The 24,711-nt window shown below is 45.0% G+C and overlaps 1 protein-coding gene across 6 annotated transcripts in view; it reads left to right on the top strand.

Annotated features, from left to right (window-relative positions):
• CACNA1I (calcium voltage-gated channel subunit alpha1 I) overlaps nt 1-24,711 on the top strand; it is a 366,532-nt gene that overhangs the window by 71,455 nt on the left and 270,366 nt on the right. For 3 of the 6 annotated variants that reach the window (XM_079994541.1, XM_079994546.1, XM_079994545.1), the window contains exon 1: nt 3,121-3,944. The exons of 2 other annotated variants lie outside the window; for them this stretch is intronic. The gene's annotated coding sequence lies outside the window, so the exon portion shown is untranslated. Of the gene's footprint in view, nt 1-3,119; nt 3,945-24,711 lie in introns of those variants that run through there. One more of the 6 variants, XM_079994544.1, reaches the window with a different exon arrangement.

The raw sequence follows: 24,711 nt of genomic DNA on the forward strand, positions 1-24,711 counted from the left end.
ACCAGAACACGCCAGGCACTCCTGTCTTCCATTGCCTCCCGCAGTTTGGTCAAACTCATGCTGGTAGCTTCGAGAACACTGTCCAACCATCTCGTCCTCTGTCGTCCCCTTCTCCTTGTGCCTTCCATCTTTCCCAACATCAGGGTCTTTTCCAGGGAGTCTTCTCTTCTCATGAGGTGGCCAAAGTATTGGAGCCTCAGCTTCATGATCTGTCCTTCCAGTGAGCACTCAGGGCTGGTTTCCTTAAGAATGGATAGGCTGGATCTTTTTGCAGTCCATGGGACTCTCAAGAGTCTCCCCCAGCACCATAATCCAAAAGCATCAATTCTTCGGCGATCAGCCTTCTTTATGGTCCAGCTCTCACTTCCATACATCACTACTTGGAAAACCATGGCTTTAACTATACGGACCTGTGTTGGCAAGGTGATGTCTCTGCTTTTTAAGATGCTGTCTAGGTTTGCCATCGCCTTTCTCCCAAGGAGCAGGCGTCTTTTAATTTCGTGACTGCTGTCACCATCTGCAATGATCATGGAGCCCAAGAAAGGTAAAATCTCTCACTGCCTCCATTTCTTCCCCTTCTATTTGCCAGGAGGTGATGGGCCCAGTGGCCATGACTTCTACACTAGCAATGAATAATTTTTGTGTAGTCCATGTTAAGTCCGGATTACATGCATAAAGAGTGTGGACTTTCATTTTGATAGTGTGGTGTGGATGCCCATTCTACAATAAAGTGGTTTGACTGATAATAGTTGCCACATTATAATACAGGCATGGAACAGGGAAGCAGCTGGAGAAGAAGAGGAAGAGAGACTGGGAAAAGAACTATGAGTAGAGGGGTGTCCTTTTTCCATCCTTGGGGCCTCCTGGGAAACTCACCAAACCTATTGTGCTTGGAACAGGGTATGAGGAGTGTTAACTCTGTATTTTTGTAATGTTTGTTATTTAAGCTGTCTGTTATTACACCGCTTTGATATAGTTTTATATATTAAGTGGTATCAAAATGGTGTAAATAAATATAATAAACACTACAACACCAATTCTACAATAAACTCACACCTGGATGTGCCCAAAGTTCACCTAAATGTGCTTAGAACCCCTCTTCAGATCTTCACGCTGAACGTGAGCCAGTCTGAAGTGCATACAGGGATGTTGGTGGTGGGGCTGGCATGCCTGCAGCTCCCCACTTTATATATATATAAAATTATTATTTTAAAGCAAATTTTATTTTCTTTTATGAGGAAAAGAAAAAAGAGAATGTAAAAATAAGAAGTGGGGGAAATAAAGAGAAAAAATATTATATACTAATAATAGCAACTCACCATCATTTCATATTGTAAATACAGTGACTGTCAGTACATGGATCTTATATATTTAGTTTAAGTGTTTTTACTATTCTGCTGGGAGCTGCCCAGAGTGACTGGGAAAACCCAGCCAGATGGGCAGGGTATAAATAATAAAATAATGATAATGATAATAATAATAATTTCAATATAAGTCCTCTAGATGTCCAAATGGGTACCCACATGAGATTGACACCTATATGAAATATGTTTGAATGTAGTCAGGGCAGTAGGCCCCCTCCCCACTTTAAGCCCACATACATTTACTCTGAACACATCAGTAGGGCTTATTCACCTTTTCAAACTGTTCAAAGAAGTCAGAGTATGTTTTTGTACCAACTTATGAAGTAGTGCCTCCACCCACTTCCCTTTGGAAGGTTCTGTTGGAATGACGTTAAGTGCCAGCGTGCAGAGAGATAGGGTAGAAATTTGATTCAGTTTGAAGTTAAAACCGAAACTGCCCAATTCACACTTTCTGAAACAATATGTGAACTGAGACACAGCCATCCTTCAAAATGTGCACTTTTCTTAATTTTGCAGTGCTGTTCTCCAGCCAAGTAATGTGTACACAGATGCATATACTGGGGTACACAGAGAGCATAAAAATGTGCTTATTAGTGAAAATAACATATTAAAGGTAAAGGTACCCCTGCCTGTACGGGCCAGTCGTGTCCGACTCTAGGGTTGTGCGCCCATCTCACTTAAGAGGCCGGGGGCCAGCGCTGTCCGGAGACACTTCCGGGTCACGTGGCCAGCATGACAAAGCTGCTCTGGCGAGCCAGACCAGCGCAGCACACGGAAACGCTGTTTACCTTCCTGCTATAAAGCGGTACCTATTTATCTACTTGCACTTAAGGGTGCTTTTGAACTGCTAGGTGGGCAGGAGCTGGGACCGAAAGATGGGAGCTCACCCCGCCGCGGGGATTGGAACCGCCGACCATGCGATTGGCAAGCCCTAGGCACTGAGGTTTTACCCACAGCGCCACCCGCATCCCTAAATGCACTCTATTAAATGCACTCTATTAGGGAAAGTTGCTTTGCAAAAGTGCATATGTTAGACAGAGTCACATGCAAATGTGTGTATGTTAGAAAGTCATACAAAAATGCTGATTAATTTTCATGTGTTTTTTTTTTTTTTAAAAAAAATCAAACTGATGTGGAACTGTGGAAAAGTGAATTTACGTTTGGAAATTGAGAAACTGAGGAAAACAAAAATTGGCATATTTGCCCATCTGTAATGTGCCATAATCCTAATTTAGCAGTGTAGTCCCAAACTCCCTGTAACCAAACATGTTGCCTGCTCTCCACATCCACATGACAACATATTTTTGGTGAATCGTTTTCAGTCTGATCCTTGCTTGGAAGTGACTTGTTGGCAATCCAAGATGCAGCAGTTTTGTTCTAGGCACCTCCAGAGACATGTGTTTATTGTGGGATCGGTGCTCCACATGTATACAAGTGGTTTTTGTTTGTTTGTTTTGCAGCACCCACACGTCATTATCGTCCAAACACCAGCCCACATTTCCCCCAAATTTAATCCAGATTATATCCATCGAAAATCCAATTAACAACAACAAAAACCTGTTGCCAATCAGTGACCCATTTGGCAGCCCACGCATTTATAACACCAAGTTCCCCTCTGGAAGTACCTTCCATCTCTCTGAAAAGGGGGTAAATTCACAATCTCCTCCCAACCGATAGGGAGAAACCTGAAGTCCTTCTCAGATGAAAAACTGGAAATGAAGACGCATAGTGTGTGTGCCTGTTAACCAGTCATCTTGAGTCCAACAGCGGAGAGCTGGGGCAGAATTGTGTGTGTGTGTTGGGGATGGGGAGAGCGAGCGAGCGAGCGAGCTTCACCCCTTCCTTTCTCCCCTAAAATTGCCTTCCAGTAATTGTAGGTTTCCCCTAAAGACATTTGGTGTCACTGTAAGGACAGCATTTTTCTCTGTCTGTTCAGCGATTCGGTTGCCTTCCCGGTGCATCCACTCTGCGAAAAGCCTGAGCCTAGCATAAGGCACAGCGCGGGAGAAAGAGAAAGCAACGGCAGACGACCCTCTCCTCTTCCTCTTCCAGGCTTCCCTACCAAACTTCTCCCCTGCCATCTTCCACCTCTCCTGCTTCCTTCCCTCCCTCCTCCTCTCGCTCACCTGGCTCTTTCCCGGGAAGCTCGCTCGCTCGCCTGCTCTCCTTCCTTCCCCCCTCTCCATCCAGCCCCCTTTCCCACCCCGACGCGCAAGGGCGCGCGCGCCAAGAGTTCCAGCTCAGGCTCCCAACCTTCGGACTCCAGTCTGAATCGGAGGCACGGTTTTTTTACCATGTATTTCCCCTTTAAACCTTCTCCTGCCTCCCAGCCCTCGCCGCCGCTTCCAGCTATGGATCTAACGCAACTGCATACTCTCCACTCCCCGGCGCTCAGCTGATCCTCATCGTCTTCTTTTTTGGGGGGGGAGCCCCGTTGTAGATGTGCGCGCGCGTGTGGGGTGTCTTTTTTCTTTCCTCCCCCCGGCTGGGAATTTTGTCAAACTACCTTCTTTTTCAAACTTCTCTGGACCTGGACTCCCCCTACCCCTTCCTCCTCGGATATTTCTCTTCCATGCAAAGGTAGGTGACGAGAACACACCTGGCTAACCTATTGCCTGGATGGCTTTTGTTTGTTTGTTTGTTTGTTTGTTTGCTCTTTTCTTAATTAAACAAAAACAGGGAACTTGGGGGCTGTGGCCAACTAAGTTGTACTTAGAGTAGACCCATCGAAATGCAATGAAGGGACCCAAGTTAGGCAAGCCCGTTCATTTCAGAGGGTCTAGCCTAATGTTGGAGGCGACCCTTTGGAATCCTCTCCCCATAAGCGTTTCACTTCAGCACCTGTTTCCTCCTCGAACCGTAGAAATAATAACCTTTAAAAACAGACCAAGCCCCTCTCCGTGGGGCTCCTGCTGCTTCTGTTTATCCCATAAGTGATCATCATTTCTATGAGGAAGGTGGGGTGGTGATCCAGTGTGCAGGGCATGTAACTAGTGATATATCTGCAAAATTGTTCCAGGAAAAGATCTGTGTGCGTAGGACCAATAACATGTTCCCTTTATGTGTGTTCTCGTATGTCTCTAAATATGGCATAGCAGGTATGAAGGACATATGATATCTGACATGGGTTCCTTATTGTTCTGTGGGGGTGGAAAGCAATGGGGAGGGCTCAGAAATTCCCCCTTCCTGGACCAGGCTTTCCTCTTTCTATTTAACTTTTGGCTAAACCATCTCATAGCAAAAGATGTTTGACTCTGCTGCTGCTCCTACCCCTTAATTTGACTCTGTGTTTAAAAGCCCTGGGATCTCTTCACAATGTTGTTGTTTAATTTGTTTTTTTGGGGAGTAATCCTACAGTGGTTGTTATTTCCTGGCAATTGTCTGTGCAGTAGCCCAAAGTGCTCTGGAGAGGATAGCAGTTGGAAAACACTTTATAATGCAACAAATGATTAATTATTCTCATTATTTGGAGCATGTGGGAAAGCTGTTTCCAAGAGGGAGAGCTTATAAAAAAAAAGGGGGGGGGGGAATTATGTATACTGGCAAATGTTTAGCAGTCTCTTCCTCCCACCTCTCTCCTCTTCTCTCCCCCCACCTCCTTGCTTTTGTATCATTTTGCAACACTCAAGTGAATTCAGTTTGTTTCATGGACACAGGCAACAGTCGGATGAGAAGTAGCTGGAGGTTTGGGGGATGGCAGGGAAGGGGGATGATTTCAATAACAGTCATTGCATAGAAAATGAAAAACAACAAAAAGGAACCCCCAGCTCACACTGGTTTTCCTTCCAGGCGGAAAAAGATTGATGAGAGAGGTGTTGTCTGGTTCTGTTTAGGGCTTTGGTTTTCTCTCTTCAGCCACTCTCCGGTGATAGTTGGTATTAGTTCCCTTGTTTCATATAGCAAGCTTTTTGATCTCTCCAAAAACCAGGATGGTAATTAATGGTTTGTTTTCTTATTAGCAATTGAGAAGGGAGGGCTCACCAAACTCTTGACTTCCTCCCCTCTCATCTTGTTTTGGATGTGATGCTTCCAATTCTCCCAAAGCAACTTTTTCAAAATTACTCACCCTTGAGGTGGTGGAGCTGGTGGGAGAAGCCTTATAGGTCATTTCATATGTGTGGGTGATCGTGGATGGATCTCTGCCTTGATAGATTCTCTGCACACATTCCAACAAGCTAAAGTGGGTTGTGAAGCCGCAAAATATCACGGTATTAATGGCATATCATTCTCTGCTGGCTGAAATGGGGTGGGTGGGCTGCAAGGGAGATATTCCCTTTCAGTCTAGACAAGCCTTCTAGAAGGTCACCATCTTCTTGCAGGGGAGGGTGCAGGTGCACCCCCATACCAGTGACACATGGACACGCATCCTTGTGCGCCTGACTAGCTTTGGAAGAAATGTCACATTACCCCGCTTTACAAAGGGGGCAGTAGTTATCCAGCTGCGGCTGGCATTTGTGAGTGTGTCCTGTTGTTTCTGGAAAGAATGGGGAAAGCAGGTTTCCCAGGCATCTCACTAGAAAGCATGTGCCTGGGCACTTGCAAGCTCAACATGCAGAGCGGACCTGGCACCTGCCTCTCTATGTGCAACAGTGGGAAGGGGCGTTGATGGCTAATTCTGCAGGTGAAGGGTGAATACAGTATGTCTGGAAGTGCTTAGGAGTGACCTCCCTTGCTTTTCTATATAATTTTTATTTCAAGCTTTGCGACTTTAGTTGCAACTTCACTGTGGTGAAGGTGGCAAGAGCACTAGAGGATGCTGCATATGCTATGGGTTTGTGGGAAAGGCCCGAGCTCAGTGTCAGAGCATGCAGAAGGCCCCGTGTTCATTCCTCAGCATCTCCAGGTAGAGATGAGAAAGACTCCCTGTCTGAAATCCTGGAGAGTCAATGCCGGTCCTTGTGGGAACCCTGAGCTGGATGGTCCAGTGGTCTGACTTGGTCCCATGCATCCATCTTTATCCTGGGGGAGTTGCTGGATCTCCCCATATTATGCTGTCTGAGTTGATGGATACAGGAGACTGAACTGGGGCGTAAACATTTTATCTTGCCACTCAATCCAGCCAAGATGTAAAAAGGAAAGGCTCATGCATGTAGAAATCCACTCCAGTGCTGCCACAGCTTTCTTTCATCCCTACACTTTCTTCAAGGAGCTCTGGGTGAAATACATGGGGGTTATCCTGTTTTTTAAGCAGATTAGTCTGGGATCTGAACTTGGGTCTCCTTAGTTCAGCACTCTGAACATTGCCGCACTTTCCACCATGAACCCCATGCAGGGATAGGGGACCTGTAGTCCTCCAGTTGTTGCTGGACTCCCCAGCTCCCATCTGCCCCAGTTAATATCGACAATGAGCAATGCATGGTGGGAATTGTAGTCTAGCAATATCTGAGGGCCGCAGGTTCTCCATCTCCATGATACATACTGTTTATCCCCTAGTAGGGGATTTCTCACCACTGCTGAATTATTTCTATATATTTCATTCCTTGAGAGTTCTTTCCTATACTGTTTCATTGCTTCAGGTGCATAACAATGACTTACCACCACAAATATATGTGAAACAGATACATATAAAACAGGATAAATGCATGGCAAATGCCAAGGACTCCACTTTCTGCTGGTTTGACCATGCTCCCCAAAAGCCAGGTGAAGCAGTCAAGTCCAGCAAGAGCTCCTGCCAACATTGGCTCAGAACTACTGAGAGCGAGAGGTAAATATTATTGGTACAGTAGCTGTGTGCAGAAAGGCTGGGGTGCTTCCATTTGAAAGATTTATCAGCTGTTGGGCATGCTTGCAGCCATGGAGGCCTGTGTCAGTCTCTTTGCCTTTAGTTCAAAGGGCATAGTGTGATGATTTGCAGAGTCAACCCAGGTGACACAGCCCAAAGGAACTGCGTTCCTTAAAATCTCAGGCAGTCCTATGATTCTTTTCTCCAGCACATCTTTCCACACTTCTGCTGAGTGTGAAATTGTGCATCTGGAGAAACAGGCAGCAATCCGCAATCCGGACACACAGCTCCAAAGCACTTGTGTAACAAAGGCCGCAGCGAGTAGTTTCTGTGGTTTGCAAAATAGCTAGGTGCACTTCATATAGTGAGAAGGATAAGGAATTGTGGGGAGAAAGGGGAATTTTGAGACGTGAAAAGTCTGTAAGGCTGTGTATCAATCTGTCAGTATGTGTGTTGCTGTGCAAGCCCTTGCTGTTCTCCAGCTCATCTCCTTCTGGTTCACTCAATGCACTTCCATACCTGACTGTCCTTTCTGCTTGCTCTGGCATTCCTGGCCTCCTTGCTTCTTCCAGCCCCAGGTCCACTTCTGCATTTCAGTCGTGACGGTTGCGGCATCTCCCAAGTGAATCCAGATTGGGAAACTCCATAGAGCTCTGCCTGGTGCAACTCACTTTATTACAGCAGCCTTGTGCTTCAATAAAGAAATGCCCAAATATTGCAGATTTTCAGAGTAGGAGAGGAGAGGATAAACTTGTATCACTTGTGGATGGGGAAGGGAAAGACTAGAATCTCAGCCACTGCACATAATGACACACAGAAGTTGTTTGATGCATTTTCTTTGATTTGAAATGCAGAAATGTGGGGTGGGTTTTGTTCCTGTTTATTTCTTGTTGCAAAAGAGAAACAACAATTAAAAAACAAATAAATCCAATCCCATTGGACTCATAACTGTGTGAATGCAGCAGAATTCATTAAAATAACCAGGCTCTGATTTGCTGGAAGCTGTATATTTCTAAAAACTGGTCCAGCAGCCTAGGGCCTGCTTCTGAGTCTTTATACCTGCCAGTGGGCTATGTTTAAGTCAATGGACCTTTGCGTGAGCTGACCCGTTGTATTTTAGGATTAAGGCCACAGGGTCTCTCTGCTTTAAAACCAACTGACAGAATCGTGGGCATTCTAGCTGCCTCCTCACCAAGTGATTTGTTGCTTGAAGTCTCACAGCTGAACATGTGAATCACCTGCGTTGAAAAGCATTGCGTCTGCAGTGACTTCAAAGCTCTGTCTGTGATAATTTAACTGTTTATCAGATGGCTGTTCCACACATGCTGGTCTCCCTTTGATGTTGCACTTGTTGCATTATGAATGTGCATGTGTAAACTTGTCGTCACTTCCCCGTCCAAAAAAATGACCGTAATGGCTCTTGGCTTCTAAAGGCAAGGTGCTTTGAGGGCTTTGGATGTAGTATGCCTTTCATTTTGGTGTACGTTTGTTATTTGGTATTGTACAGTTAGAGAAAGCCACTATGGACATACTGTACTCAATTGCACTTGAACGGGCCCCATGTTGTTCATTATCTGAAGAGGCTGTTTTGTAAAGTGTGCCTTTCAATTATCAGCTCCATCGTCTGTCTGTCCCCCCTCCCCCACATCAATTTGTCATGACTCCCATAACCATTGTGCAACTTTGGAACAGAGGCAGGAAAAGAGAGTGCGCATGCGCTGAGTTTTTGGGCAGGCAGACTGAATGGAGATGGCAGAGGACAGGTCAGTGACAGATAATGTGGAAGAAACCAGGTTGGGTACAAGAAGTCTGGATGTGCAGTGGGAGGACACAGTGGCCTCCTCTAGGGACAAGTTATCCACAATGAGGCTAGCAGGTCTTGATATCCTGTAGTAGCATCAGGCCATAACTCAGAGGTTGAGCATCAATCACTGGCAGCTTCCTATGCTCTCCAAGCGCCACCGGGTTTCCCCAAGCCCTGAGGAATATGGGCTGCTATAGCAAACTCCTAGCTGGCTTGCCCTGCCCATTCTCACCTCCCAGTGCTTTGATGCTGCAGGGAGCTGGTGCCTGAGCCATAAGGCCCCTGGTTTGAATCTTGCCTGTGCAGATGCACAGGTGGCGACTGATAGTGTGGGACTTCCTCAAAGCCAGTGAGTTCATTGTTTAAGCTAGGACACAAACCCAGCTCTTCATATCCCACAAGTTACTCATGGGATCACACTGGTGGTCTCTTGGAATTATCATCCCTCTTGCAGAAAGTGAACCAGTCCAGTTCTAAATGTAGTGCTTGACCTAGTTTAAAGTTGTTGACATGAGCTTGTGGGCAGAGAAATGAGCCATGCATCATTTACCAAAAGCCACATAGACCTATGGATAGTGTTGTAGGCTTGGATCCATGAGCCTTGAGTTCAGCATGACCACTCTTCCTGTACCTTAGGAACATCACTTTCTTAGCCTTAGGAGAATAGTAGCTTACATCAGAACTGTTTTGAGGACAAATGAGGGAACATTTGCTATGTACAGTAAAAGCATATTAATAATAACTTTTAGAAGAGCACTTCAGGCTCTTTTGAAATAGTAAAAGAGGCCAAAGCCTAAACTACTTTTGGAAAACATTATTTCCATTTAAGCATTGAGAATTGCTTGGGATCTGTAGATGAAAACTGACCTTTCAGATAGGTAGGCCAACAACCACCCAAATTTTTCTTCATTGAGAGCAACACCTCTGGATCTGTTCTGAACTGCACACACTGCAGACAGGGCATCATGTAATAAATTAGTAGTGCTTTCTGCACTTAGTTTTAAGTGGCCTTGTGGTAGATCCACATGTGGATCATAATGTTGCAGCCTTGTCTTCCAGTAGCCGCCAGTACACCACTAAAGCCATGTCTGCTGTGCTTTAGCAACAGAAGACAGTGAGGAGGAGGGTTTTCAAGGTAGCTCAAAAAGTAAGAATGGTGAGACAGAGTTTCAGGGATCCTTGAACTAGGAACCTTAGAGCAGGAGTGGGAAACCTCAGATACATATATGGCCCTCTAGGCCTCTCTTATCCGGCCTTGGAACTATTTCCTCTTTTCCTAGGCCACACCTATCCTGACTGGCCTTGCTCTGCACCCCAGTAAAGCACTTTTGCTTTGGTGGCCCATAATTTTGAATGTGATGATGCCTCTTCTTTGCCTCTGTAGAGGATGGAGAGGCATAGATCCCAAGTCATGGTTTTGCCTTAGTTGGAAGGTAGCCTATTGTACAAAGACTGTTTAAGTGGCCTTGTGGTAGATCCTCTGACGCCACTCACTGCTGTTATGTGGCCCTCAGGAGTTGTACTTGAGGGAATGATAACTTTACTTCATTTCTTAAGGTGTGTCTCAGTTGTGATCATAGCAAGGTTTGTGTATTTCCCCCCACATCCATCCTGTCCTTGATGTTCATATAACTACAGTACAGGTTGTTGTTTTTTTAGCTCAAATGAGCTGATGTGGGATATGCTCCACTCTCTGGTTCTGGCATTTTAATCACTCTATTAGATTAGAATCTCTCTTTTGAAAGCATTCTCAGGATTGGTTTATGAAGTCAGTACAGTGGTACCTCTGGTTAAGTACTTAATTTGTTCCGGAGGTCTGTTCTTAACCTGAAACTGTTCTTAACCTGAAGCACCTCCTGCTGCCACCGCACTGCCGGAGCACGATTTCTGTTCTCATCCTGAAGCAAAGTTCTTAACCTGAAGCAATATTTCTGGGTTAGCGGAGTCTGTAACCTGAAGCATATGTAACCTGAAGCGTATGTAACCTGAGGTACCACTGTATCCCTTTCTTCGCACAATCAGGCTGGTAAAGAGTCAGGCTCTGCTACTGTTTCAGTGACTATTTAGGAAAACGTCCTCACAACCTTGAATACACCCATATCTTCTATCCAGGATTAATTAACCTAAAGTGTACTCACACAATCCCTTAAAATGGAATGGTTTGTGTGTTTTGGAAGACTGGAAAATGCCTCCCACTTTAACTATTGTAGGTTGAAGCATCATTTGCTGTAAATTTATCTGAATTAATGTACAAATGTATTTGTAGCAGTAGTTAATGGTTTTGTATGTTTGGTATTTGGGTTAATAATGGTTAAGATGAACAAATCTGGCATGTAGATGTGAGGGTGATTTTACTGTCTGCACCTTTGACTTTTATTGATGGTCTTGCTGAGGTCTCCATTGGTGTGATTCTGTGTACTTCCATACTTCCAGACTGTCACTATTATCTGGTGGGATTCAGTCACATCTCTACAAATTATGACTGCATTATTGAAGCCAGTTTGGAGCTCTTGCAAAGCAAACCCAGTTCCCCTAAAGGTCAGACCTTTTCCCGATAAGGAAAGTGTGGGATGATGCTTGGTAAATACAACATCATCTACCCAGACAACAAACAAATCTGGCTGAGTGTTCATGAAATGGGTCACCAGGAAGCAGCTTTTAACCCAGGAGAGGCTAACTCTGTGTCCCTCCTGATATTGTTGAAGTCCCAATTCCCATTAGCCTCACCTGCCAAGGCCAGTGAGCAGGGATGATGGGAGTTGTCATCCGGAAACATCTGGAGAGCCATAGAAGAGTCACCTCTAACTCTTGACAAATAATATTTGTTTATTGGGAATCTCCCTGATTTTTATTTCCCCTGTAGGTGTGTTTCCAATCGGCTAGCTATTTGGATTGGTTGTAGTGGAGCCACAACAAACAGAGGGTTGGCCTAAGTATTAAACATAGGATACTATACTGTGTGCATCCCATTCCCTCACTTGGTGAAGGTGGCAAGAACACTAGGTGTCTGGTTTGTCCAGAGCACAGTACATCTTCAGGCTGCCCCCAATATAATATTTGAGGGAGCAGAAGCCCCCAAAGTTGATGGACATTGCAATTCAAATGGTGTGCACATGCTGTATTTTGTGATCGATTATGTGGGCTTACCTGCCCCCCAATATTTTATTCAAGTTGGCACCCCTGACCTCTACAATTTTTTTGGAAATAAATCAGGAGCACAGGAAATCTTTATGGCTTGAGTAAGGGTGATGTTGCCGGAAGCAACAATGTACATTCATGCTCCTTCCAGTGGTGCAGACTCTGCTTTGTGATCTGACTCTTTTGTGATTTCCATATATTGTTGAGACAGAAGCAGGTCAGATGTAAGGTATATTGTGATCAGTGAAGGCTGGATGGGTCTTGGAGTGGTTCATATTTCTAGACCTGGCTGAAACATAGTGAGGCATAATTCTAGGCTGGTTTTTTTTCTTGGAAGGTACACCAGTGCATATTTTCTCTCTTGCACGATTATACAGCTTCCCTCACTCATACGCTGTTCTATCTTTGAAATTATCCCGGCAGGAAATTTGGTATTCTGCACACCTTGCTGACCAGCTTATGTGTATTTCAAATTTTCCTCCAGTTGGGAGCATAACCACTGTTTCCCATGTCTAGCAATGAGGGATCAGCCATCATAGTGGAAATGCTGGGGAGTTCAAAAGAAATCCAGCACAAAACCCCTCCTTTTCGCTCTTGGGTAACGGTTTCATGCCCAAGACCCTATTCTGTACTCTGCATTAAGGTTAGTCTAGCCCTCAGCTTGAGAGACCTGAATCTCCAGAAAGTGCAAGCAGGCCTTTGTACAACCACATTCTCCAGTACAGTGGTACCTCGGGTTAAGAACTTAATTCATTCTGGAGGTCCGTTCTTAACCTGAAACTGTTCTTAACCTGAGGTACTACTTTAGCTAATGGGGCCTCCCGCTGCCGCCGCGTGATTTCTGTTCTCATCCTGAAGCAAAGTTCTTAACTCGAGGTACTATTTCTGGGTTAGTGGAGTCTGTAACCTGAAGCGTCTGTAATCTGGAGTGTCTGTAACCTGAGATACCACTGTATAGACAATAAGAACGTAAGATGAGGCTGTTGGATCAGGCCAATGGCCCATCTAGTCCAGCATCCTGTTCTCACAGTGGCCAACCAGATGCCTGTGAGAAAGCTGAAAGCAGAACCTGAACACAAGAGGCCTCTCCTTTCCTGCAGTTTCAAGCAACTGTTATTCAGAACCATTGTGTCAGGGAACTGCCATCGGAGCCAGAGGGAGAGGGAGGGCTCCAGAGGGATTACGGAGAGCGTCCCAGGAGGGAGAGAAGCAGCCCATCTATTGGGGAGGGAAATCAGCGTAGCACCAGTGGAGAAGATGGGGGAAGCGGCGAGGTGGCTCCATGACTCCGCGCCAGAGACCAGCGGGGAGAGTAGGGGTCCTCCGCTGCCCACACCTTCCCTGTGCAGAAGGCTTCCGCGCAGGGAGAGTAGGAGGAGACTGGGCATCGAAGAACTTCTTTGCTGGAAGAAGTTCAAGAAACGCCCACAGACGGATTCTGCCAGCGACTGAGACAGCCACGGGTGAGTGGCTATCCGGACAGAATAGGGTTCACCCAGGTAACTCAGCCAGGTGTGGCAACGACTTACGCACGAGCAACCCCTAGAACCATTACACATTACTGCCTCTGACCCATGGAGGCAGTAATGGGTCATAGTAATTGATACCTTTACTCTCCATGAATTTGTTGGTGGCCATCACTGCCTCCTGTGAGGTCCTGTAGTTTAACAAATGTGCAAAAGACTTTACTTTCAGTGACTACTGTACAGCTGGAGGCCGGAACTCTGTAAGAAAATGAGGATTGTGTGTGTGTTTGTTATGCCGATAAATATTCTGACCTTAATCAAATACCCTGGAGAAACAAAGACCTCCTCATACACTGAACAGGTAGTTATAAGATAAGGAATATTAGGCGAGTGGCAAAGAGCTTTTTATTCAGCTTCTACTCTCCTGCCACCAACGCTAAACATCCTGGCCTGAGGCATCTAGCAGTCAGGACAGCTCCAATCCCTTTTCTCTTGGGAGCTTCCAGGCTCTTCTCCGCCTCCTTCTCAGGTCCCATCGTCCTTAACATCTTCATTAGCTATCTGGAAGGAGTAAATAGCATGTTAATGAAATTTACAGATGATAATAAATTAGAAGGGTTTTTTTTTAATACCACCGAGGATATAGAAATGATACAATGAGAACCAGAGAGATTAGAAGTGTGGATCGGAAAAAAAAGAGATAATGAGATTTGGCTTTAAGAAACAAAGAAGCCAAAGGAACATTGGAAGCTGCCTTCTACAGACTCAGACTGTTGGGCCATCTAACTTATTATTATCTACACTGACTGGCAGCATCTAATAATAATAATAATAATAATAATTTATTATTTGTACCCCGCCCATCTGGCTGGGTTTCCCCAGCCACTCTGGGCGGCTTCCAACAGAGATGTAAAATACACTAAAATGTCACATATTAAAAACTTCCCTGAACAGGGCTGCCTTCAGATGTTTTCTGAATGTCAGGTAGTTGTCCATCGCCTTGGCATTCCACAGGGCGGGCGCCACCACCGAGAAGGCCCTCTGCCTGGTTCCCTGCAACTTGGCCTCTCGCAGTGAGGGAACCACCAGAAGGCCCTCGGAGCTGGACCTCAGTGTCCGGGCAGACTGATGGGGGAGGAGACGCTCCTTCAGATATACTGGACCGAGGCCATTTAGGGCTTTAAAGGTCAGCACCAACACTTTGAATTGTTTCAGGCAAGGGGTCTTTTCCCAACCCTCTCTGGAGATGCCAGAGATTGAAGCATGGATCTTTCTGCGTGCAAAGTCAATGCTCTACCAATGAGCTTCACCACGCTCATGTCTCTGGGATGCGGGAGGGTGGGGGGCAGAAAGTAATTGTAAATCTTAAGCAGGTGGTGCTCAAAGGTTACAATATCAGAGTAGACATGTTGAAGTTTAGGGACGTGGGTTGCGCTGTGGTCTAAACCACTGAGCCTAGGGCTTGCCGATCGGAAGGTTGGCAGTTTGAATCCCCACGATGGGGTGAGCTCCCGTTGCTTGGTCCCAGTTCCTGCCAGTTCGAAAGCACGTCAAAGTGCAAGTAGATAAATAGGTACCACTCCAGCGGGAAGTTAAACGGCATTTCCATGCACTGCTCTGGTTTCACCAGAAGCGGCTTAGTCATGCTGGCCACATGACCTGGAAAAACTGTCTGCGGACAAACGTTGGGTCCCTCGGCCAGTAAAGCAAGATGAGCGCTACAACCCCAGAGTAATTCACGACTGGACATAACTGACTTACCTTTGCCTATGCTGAAGTTTAAGGTATGAGAGAAATCAGCAAATAATCTGGGTATGAACTTGCCCCTTGAAAGGAGGGCGTAAAGGCTGGGGAGGAAATCAGCATGGTCATTTGAGGTGCCATCTCAACACGAATGCACCCATTTTCTGTTTCTGCCTGTGACCTCTCTGAATACAGTTCTTAATTGTTGGCATTTTACTGCCTGTAATATGCTGGAAAATTAGAGGGATTTAATGAAGGAGGACACAGTTGACCAGGGGGCTTGGAAGATTAATTTATCAGGGAGGATTAAGAATTAAATATGTATAGGTTGGTAAAGTGAAAGGACATGATAGGAATCTACAAATATGTGGCAACTATAAATCCTGTGGATGGAGACAAGGCACGGTCAAACGTCCATGGTAATTCCCATCATGTTCCTTTTTTCATCATCCGCTTGCCAAGCTGAACCTATTTCAAACCACAGTATCAAATGTTTAGGAGATGCTGTGCCTGAAAAGTGTTAGTGAGGTCTATCATAGCTCCAACTTAGAGTGGTCCACAACCATTACTAAGGTCCAAGCTTCATCCTCTAAAGCAAACAAGAGCCAGAGCATGAAGATTTTATGGGATTTTTGGCAGAGTTCTGCTTCCCTTCCAAAAGTGGCCTTACCATGAGGAAAGGCCAGGTGGCAGGTTTTGGTAGCCATTAAGAAGGAGCAGAGCTGGAACATAAAGAAGGCTGATCGCCGAAGAATTGATGCTTTTGAATTATGGTGCTGGAGGAGACTCTTGAGAGTTCCATGGACTGCAAGAAGATCAAACGTATCCATTCTTAAGGAAATCAGCCCTGAGTGCTCACTGGAAGGACAGATCGTGAAGCTGAGGCTCCAATACTTTGGCCACCTCATGAGAAGAGAAGACTCCCTGGAAAAGACCCTGATGTTGGGAAAGATGGAGGGCACAAGGAGAAGGGGACGACAGAGGACGAGATGGTTGGACAGTGTTCTCGAAGCTACCAGCATGAGTTTGACCAAACTGCGGGAGGCAGTGGAAGACAGGAGTGCCTGGCGTGCTCTGGTCCATGGGGTCACGAAGAGTCGGACACGACTAAACAACAAAAGAAGGACCAGAGACCAGTCTGACCTATGGATGGGGCCAGCCCTAACATTAGACAGAGTGAAGCAATCACCTCAGGTTGCAGATGTTGCTGCTGCTGCTGAAACGTTGGAAAGACAGAAAAGGAAGAGGGTCATTGCTGATGTAGCTGGAGAACAGGCAGGCTAGAGCTTTCACCTTCCACATCCATCTTCTCTGTTGCAGAGAATGACAAGGGAAAGGCATGTGGTGAACTTATCGTATGAAAAATCATTATGTAATGTGGTTATGGGATGCCACTAAATGTGATAACTGAGTCATGTATTCCGATCTGTGTTTTGTGGGTGAAGCACGTTGGCAACTGTTCACCATGTGCACTCTTTCCTGTCCCCCCTTTGTGCCAAAACCCTTGTGTGACTCAGCAAGCCACTAACATTAAGTTTGAGCCAGTAATTAAACCACAGCTTCATAGATTGCATGTTGAAGAGCAAAGAATTGAACCTGGGTCTTCCCTGGCCCTAATTTTCACTTGAGTCATTAGGCATCAGTTTCTCCTAATAAAACAGAGCAGAGATGAGGATGATAATGTAAAGCACTTTAGGTTCCGATGAGTGGTTCGTGAAGGACATGTTCTGTTTACATGAACTGTCTTGATTGTTCTCAGGCACATATCTGTGAGGACAAACTTTTGAGTCCTCTAAACAACCTGTTGATTCCGCATTCATCCTAATTTTCTTGCAGACAGTTTATACAGTGGTTAGGTTATATCTAATCTTCAGTAATCTTCAGGGGGTTTTGTGTGTGGCAGTTATACAACAATCAGGATCCATCCTGAGTTGCTTGTGAGGTGTTTACACACCTTCATTTGTTCTCTTCGCTATCACTTTCCTAACTACAACAAGTCCTTTTAAAAAGTAGATTTGTTGCACTAGGGTGGCAGCCTACTTTAATCCAATTCACTTGTACAACTTAATGTTTCAATGTGCGCTTAAATGCCTCTTGCAAAATAGTGACCATATGAAGGAACCTCTGTGTGTGATTCTCGTGATCATGGTGGCTGGCTCGAAGAAAGAACCATTTTGATCACATGAAGTGTACCTGGTCATATCACCCAGTGTATTTATCCACATAAATTCATACTCTGGGATAGAAATATATTTCAAAATCTTGTTCAAAGAGTGGCATAGAAATGTTAAATAACAATTCTGTTTTCAGTACACAGAGAGAGATGCAATCACTTGCTGCCTTCAAATCTGAGCTCTTACCCCTACCCTCTTGTCAGTTGTCACACAATTCTGGATGATAAAATGCTTCACTGGAGACTGCAGAACCAGGCATATTTTAAGTGGTACAAACTGTTGTGACAGAGGTGGCCCTTTGCCTACCACTCTCTGAAGCACCTCTCTTGTGCCTTCAACACCAGATACCTTTTTCTCCTCATTAGGAAGCTCAGAATTTGAGACCAGCTGCTTCCAGAAGAATCAAAATACACCCTCCAACCTTCTGGCTGCAAAACCAGCTACTTCTGAAGCCAGAAAGGGGCAAGCTAAAGGCCATTAACTACCTGTGATGGCCAAATGAGCAAGCTTTCTTCATATTAGTGCATGTGCAAGACAGAGGGAGATGCAAGATTCATGAAACTAGGGAGCAATTTTCAGGGCAAGGCTGTAAAATAACTATTGGTATAGTGGTTCTTAAGGGAGGATGGAGCAGAGAATGTCCATTTCTGTGACCTCAAATGCCAGTAACATTTTGGGTAGATGCAAGGAAGAAGAAAGAGAGTGAGAGAAATTTTGTTGGATTGTCATGTTCCCTGAGGCTCTTTCTCAGGCAGCTTTTAATTTTTCTTGAGAAAGGGCACATTTGTTAGCATTGCTGCTCCTGAATATTGCATTTTTTCCTTATTAAATAAGGCTAGATTTGCACAAAGACCCACATGAATTGACTTCCCTTTTCTATAACCTACACAGTTCTTTGATCATTTTCTGTCTAAACCCACGTGATGGAAATTTACCTTGAATACATCTTGGAGTATTCCTTTCTCAGTGAAGCTCTTATCACACAATTAATCTGTTCTGGTTTCCACTTGGGATGTCTTCCTTTTCACTACGAAAGCAGCACACCCTCGTTCCATAGATACGGATAAAGTTATCCCTCCCTGCCAGAGATAAGTGATGAGCATGGGCGGTGATTCAGTGGGCTCCTCCTCATTTCTCCTGTGAATGTGTGACCTGTTCCATCACTAGGTAATAGATAGCTAGGCAAGCTGCATGACTGCAGCTGGGCATATTTAAAACCAGCAGTCCAAGATGGGGAGGCACTCCCCTGTTTAAATCAATTGAGAATACACATTTGTAACAGGGTGACTCTTGACCCTAATGGATTGTGCAAACGTGTCCTATTTCTTTTGTCAGAAATCATGGCATCTCTCCATGTAAATTTTACCTGAAATTGGCTTTTTACAAAAGGCGTACATGATTCCCCCCCCCCCCTGCATCACTTGATCTACCTGTGCCAGTTTCCAGGGGAAGCAGAAGTGGGAAATACTGACTTCAAAAATAAGATAATCGCTGCTCTTCTATTCTAGGGCAGCAGATTGTCTTCATGACTCATGGTGTTCTTTACTGCAGATGCCCACAGTGACCTGTTCAGGTGCTCATAATGGGCTTGATTCAACTAGCTGTGTGAGAGGGAGCTAGAGCAGCAAGTCCTGCTAGTGCAATCGTATCTCCCCCTCTCCTCCCCCACTCCCCCAGTTCAGTTCTAGGTGGGGGTCGGGAGATCTCCCAGAACAGTGTGCAAGGATAAGAGAGGGGCTATGTACCCTGAGGCCATTTGGGTAAGGAAATGTTAGGAGATAGAGAGCAGCAACATCAACAGGTTCTGTAGTCTGATGGAGGTTCAGATGTTACATTTCTTGTCCATGTGAGTTGAATGGGCCCTTGCCATTTCAAACATAGCATGTGATGCCAAGTCATTGCAGATGTTGGCCAACTACATCAGTTGCATCCACATCACAGACTTAAACCCCTTTAAACAACTTCAGCTGTTTGGGCTTTCACTTGAAGAACCTTGGACATCATTAGGTCTGTAGAGAGAGCTTTACAGGCTCCAATCCCCAAGGTTTAAGTTTGTGGTGTGGGTGCACCCATCCTTTGCAATTATGGAACTTTTCCTGGACATTGAGATAATGGAAGTTTCTGCTACGTACATCCACATTATGTTTGCATATCTGCATTTAAACTTTAGGGTGCTTGGGATGTGTGCAGAAAAACCATCACTTCTCAACCACCCTTGAAAGATTTTGACCCTCCCTGATTAGAACATTTTGCTAAATGCATTCAGTTTTTTTTCCTGATCCCCCCCTCTCCATTCAGAATGCTCTCTTCTAGCATAACAGCTGTTGGACTAAGATAGAGGTGAATAGTTGTGTTCATTAAATACTCTTTTATCTCGCTGACTTATTCTTTTGCCTCTGAACAAGACTTTCTCAACTTGGTTGAGAGCCAGTGTGGTGTAGTGGTTAAGAGCAGTATACTCGTAATCTGGGGAACCGGGTTTGCGTCTCCGCTCCTCCACATGCAGCTGCTGGGTGACCTTGGGCTAGTCACACTTCTCTGAAGTCTCTCAGCCCCACTCACCTCACAGAGTGTTTGTTGTGGGGGAGGCAGGGAAAGGAGAATGTTAACCACTTTGAGACTCCTTCGGGTAGTGATAAAGCGGGATATCAAATCCAAATCCAAACTCTGCTTCTTGGTGCCCTACAGATATTTTAGACCAGGCATCCCCAAACTTTGCCCTCCAGATGTTTTGGGACTACAACTCCCATCACCCCTAGCTAACAGGACCAGTGGTAAGGGATGATGGGAACTGTAGTCCTAAAACATCTGGAGGGCCGAGTTTGGGGGTGCCTGCTATAGATTTCTAAGTTTACAAAAATGCATGCATTGTCTCTCTTTTCAAGTTATTCCCTCCCCCCCTACAGATCAGTTCCATTTGTTGTGAGACATCAGTGCTGCATACAATGTTAGGTTAGGAAGAAAGGAGGGGGAAAGAGGGAGAGGGGGGAATTGTGAGTGGGATGGGGTCGGCTGGCAATGCTTCTATTCTTCTATTTAGTGTATATGTGGGGTTTTGTGTCAGCATCACTTGTATGGGTTCTCTTACTATTCACTTGTTGTATTTCCTTGGTGGTGAGATAGGTTGGGGTGTGGCTTAGGTTGTGGTTGGTTGTCTTTGGTTGGTATTGATGGGAGTTGTAGTCCAAAACATTTGAGGACACTATATTAGGAAAGGCTGCTCTCTAGGTGTCCGTTGCAGCCTTGGCATATGAATGGCTAATTGTCCTTCTCAGTCACTGAAATGTGGCTCCTTTTGTATGATGTAATCACGCATTAGCCAAAAAAAATGCCAGCAACTCTCATGCACAAGGTTTCAATTTAGCTGCTTTGAGATTGGCTCAGTTTATTTTGTGACACGTTGGCAGCAATTCTAATCTCACTTACCTGAGAGCCAACCCCATTTAATCTGGTAGGTTTTCTCTGCATACATGGTTAAGCTTGTGTTGTTAGTTGAAATTCTCCAGACTGACAGTGGGTTTTTAACGAGTGATTATTTTTAAGACACATCAGGGCTGAAATTGCTGCATATTTAATTGCTGTGGACTATTTCATTAGATATTGGTGGGTCTCTATGATGGCAGTGATGTCAGCAGTGGGCGTGGAAGAGGCAGGTTATTTTTCCTGTGATCCTGCTTCTCCTAGGGGTCCACAGCCACCAGTTTCAGGGCTCCCACTTTCTCATTTTGATGCTGTGTTACTGCATATTGGCTTTTCAAAGTAAGGGCACAGAGCAGGGAAAGTTTGGCTCTCTGCTTCTATTTCTAGTAAAGAAAACTGGATTCCAGCAATATGGTAGCTGCATACACATGCATCTTGGTAACCAGGGAAGGGATAGTGCTGCAGTATCCAGCCTTTCCTGGGAAGAAAGAGCCATGCAACTGAAGTAGCCTAGCTGCTAAGCAACTTAGGTCACATCCACACTATGCATTGAAAGCACTCTTATGGAACTTCTAACATTTATGGCTTTCCCCAAAGAATCATGGGAACTGTAGTTTGAAAAGGGTGCTGAAAGTTGTTAGGGGAACCTTGACATACTTTAGCTCCCTGGATTCCTTGGGTGAAGCTATGCTTGTTAAAATGGGATAAAGGTAAAGGTAAAGGTACCCCTGCCCGTACGGGCCAGTTGTGTCCGACTCTAGGGTTGTCCGCCAATATCACTTAAGAGGCCGGGGGCAGCGCTGTCCGGAGACACTTCCGGGTCACGTGGCCAGCGTGACAAAGCTGCTCTAGCGAGCCAGCACCAGCGCAGCACACGGAAACGCCGTTTACCTTCCCGCTATAAAGCGGTACCTATTTATCTACTTGCACTTAAGGGTGCTTTCGAACTGCTAGGTGGGCAGGAACTGGGACCGAAAGACGGGAGCTCACCCCACTGCGGGGTTTCTAACCGCCGACCATGCGATCGGCAAGCCCTAGGCACTGAGGTTTTACCCACAGCGCCACCCGCGTCCCTTAAAGTGGGATAAGAGTGCTTTAAATGTGCAACATAGATGTAACCTGACAGTGCGATCCTACCCATGGTTGTTTCCAGGCTAACTGTATATTGAGCATTCATTGTGATTGTTTGCACAAAATTCATAGGGAGGTTAGGTGACCTCTGCTAGTATTTACTGAGCATTCATTGTGATTTGTTTGCAGGGAGGTTAGATGTGGTGTTCCATCAATTAAATGTTATCCCACACTTCCCAATGCATTTTTCCTTTCCTTATTGCAAAAGGTCCAACCTAAAATTTGCTGATAATGTGATGGAATCCCTGAAAATCGCAAAACTCTGGATGCACCCCATATCTACTGAGAAGTGAGTCCTATTCAGTGGGGTTTACTTTCAGGCAAGTAGGGTTGGGATTGCAGCCTCAGCAAAGCAAGAGGAACTGGAGGTGGACAGGAGTCCCAGTCTCTTCAAAGTCCCAATATTTCTTTTCAAGTTCCTTATTGTCAGCTGAGGTACCCTTCTCAATTCAGATGACAAATTCGGGTTGATTAAGTGGTGTACATTTTGTTAGAGAAATTATTTTATGATTTGCATTGAGAAATCATAATAATTTATCTGCTAATTAGTGACAACCAAGAAAATCAACAAGCTCCTTACTTTGCATAAATGCAACACACACCCCAGATATGTTGCTAGTCTGCAACTATTTTTTTACAGAGCCATATTTTGACTGATAAGCAACAACCAAAGGGCATCAACACTGGCTCAGCTCACTGAATCTCTCCTAGTGAGCTGGGAGACAGGAAAAGGACACTTTCAACTGATGCCTTAACCACTGGACCAAACTGGATGAGATGCTGGAGCTCCTTGATTGGATCTCTCAGTTCTTAGGTGGTGTTTTTTGTTTTTGTAAAAAGCAGTCAGAAGGAGTGGAGAAAGAGCTGAGTGTAAGAGCCAGCTGTTCTGCCCAAGGCTACTGAAGATATCATTGTTAATTTACATTAATTAACATAATTATAATGCATGCATTTTTTAAACAAGTTGATTTGTGAGGTTATTCAGCTGAAAATATTCTAATAATGAATAAATTACACATGATATCTCCATTGTTCACCACTGCCATGGGATGTGGGCTGGTGGAAATGTTCCGTGCTGCTGGGTTATTAACCCAAAAGAAATATCAGGAGCCAATGAATCTGCCTTCTACCAGATCCAACTACTTCTTGCTGACTACTCTGATTGGCACTTGTTCTTCAGGTTCTCAGGCAGACGCCTTTCCCATCATCTGCTGCCCTATCTTCTGTTGAATGGAAGTGTCAGGGATTGAACCTGGGACATTCTGCATGGTCCTAGCTATGGTCCTTTCACACTGTGTCCTACAAGGGAACATAGGAAGCTTATACCATCAGACCATTCATTCATTTAGCTCAGTATATATAGGCTACACTGGTTGGTACTGGAGATGCTGGGGATTGAACTTGGTACCTTGTTCATTCAAAGCAGGTGCTCTACCAATGAGCTATGGCCCTTCCTCACGTGGGTGATCTCCAAACAGGGGAAATGGCATGAATCAGCCCTAAGGGCCAAAGAGTCCCTATCCACTCCTATCCTGCTCCTCGAATTACAGTACGCTGCCTCCCTAGGAAGTAACTAAGCACGATCCTGCTGGCATCTGAGCTGGATTGATTGAAGGATTTTATTTGAGCTGGATGGGGTGGGGGCTATTCTCTGTCAAGAGGGTGCTCTTAGCTTCACAGTGCCCATACTGGTTAATCTGCTTCTGCATTCATGCAGCCTGTAATGAATTGTTTAGGCTGTAGCAAATTGGAGTAGATAATCTGTCTGATGCAGCAATTCCTTCCTTCCTTCACTCACAAAAAAAGGTATCCCTGGTGCACTACCAGACCAGTTGCTACCCCACCAGTGAGTGCTCTAAGGCATAAACTGTGTCTTTCAATGCCAGAGGAAGAGAGTTGTGCTCTTCACTATGGCGGATACCTGGCAGCGGGAGTGCAAAAGAAATCCTGAAAATAAAACTGTGAGCGGAAACTGGGAAATGCTAATGAGGTTGCTTTCCATAGCTTTGTTGCATTGTATTGTTAATTATGAAGCCGTGTAAAAAGCATAGCTTGGAATTGCCATCCTTCTAGTCTTTTGGAGCTTCCACAACAAGCAAGCCTTTTCTCCCAGCAGGCTCCAACTAACCTTTCACCTCTGTGGCCTTGACGGAACAGAAGGTGGACTCAACAACAGCATGCTGGGAGGCTGTAGGGAAAATCCTGCTCAAGTTGTGAAAGGGAAAAGGGATCTGCTTCTATGTGTGATGTGTCTCAGAAGTCACTGCCCGGTTATCTGGAACAAACGTATCACCAAAGGTGCAAAAAGCAAACAGTTTTGAGAAAAAGGAGTTGGGTATTTTGGGATTTTTGTGGTGTGCCGTAAGAGCATCCTTGTGCTTGGATTGACTGGAGGCAGATCTGTGTTTTTTAATGGTTGGAAAATGAGAATGAATGAATGGGCTCAAAAAGGGCTTTTGCTGGTATGGTCACAATGGCCAGCATTTTTTATGGTGCCACCAAGACACTGGATTGCTGCAATGACCTGTATCTGTCATAATGGTGCTGGGGTCAAACCTGTGGTATAATGCAAATTCTGTGGCCATGTATGTAATCATTTTGGGAACCAGACACATAAGGTCTAATTGCTTATATTTTTTAAAAAAAGCTTTTTCTTTGTTTTTAATGCTGATGGGTTGATGTTTATTTGTTTAATAATTGGTTTGTGTATTTCAACCATGCTTTAGCTATGATTTTTTGGATCAAACAG

Source organism: Podarcis cretensis (assembly GCF_951804945.1).
Source record: "Podarcis cretensis genome assembly, chromosome: 10".
NCBI classification, from domain to species: Eukaryota; Metazoa; Chordata; class Lepidosauria; order Squamata; family Lacertidae; genus Podarcis; species Podarcis cretensis.